Source organism: Charadrius vociferus, unplaced genomic scaffold (assembly GCF_000708025.1).
Source record: "Charadrius vociferus isolate BGI_N301 unplaced genomic scaffold, ASM70802v2 scaffold1773, whole genome shotgun sequence".
NCBI lineage: Eukaryota > Metazoa > Chordata > Aves > Charadriiformes > Charadriidae > Charadrius > Charadrius vociferus.
Genome location: NW_009647589.1, coordinates 44,497 through 44,904, shown reverse-complemented (window position 1 = coordinate 44,904; position 408 = coordinate 44,497). Strand labels below are relative to the sequence as shown.

At 59.6% G+C, this 408-nt stretch overlaps 1 protein-coding gene across 1 annotated transcript in view; it reads left to right on the top strand.

Annotated features, from left to right (window-relative positions):
- ENTHD2 (ENTH domain containing 2) overlaps positions 1-408 on the top strand; it is an 8,107-nt gene that overhangs the window by 774 nt on the left and 6,925 nt on the right. The window lies entirely within an intron of this gene.

The window sequence follows — 408 nt, the reverse complement described above, 5'->3', positions numbered from 1 at the left end:
TAAAAAAAAAAAAAAAAAGAAAAGAAAAAGTAGATAAGCCTTACTGTGGCTCGCCGGGCGGGCAGCGGTGTCTGCCGGGCTCTGTGCCCGCCGGGAGCTCCGCTGCTGAAGGAAAAGGGGCTTTTGTGCTTTCTTTGAGATTTGCTCCTCCCTGCTGCCAGGGAAGAGCAGGGGAGGCTGCGATCCTCCCGCTGCCCTCGCACACCCGGCCTGGCTTGGGGAGAAAAACGCTTAATTTGACATTCAGGGGATTGAGCAGCTGCAGCAGCGCGGCTACCAGAGCCAAAGCCTTCCGAAGGGCCGTGGGCATCCCCGCGGGGCCGGTGTCCCTCTCGCCTCCGCCCTTTGGGCGCCTCGTGCTGTGCGGTTCCTGCTACTGATGCTGCGGGAAATTTAGCTATCGAGCCC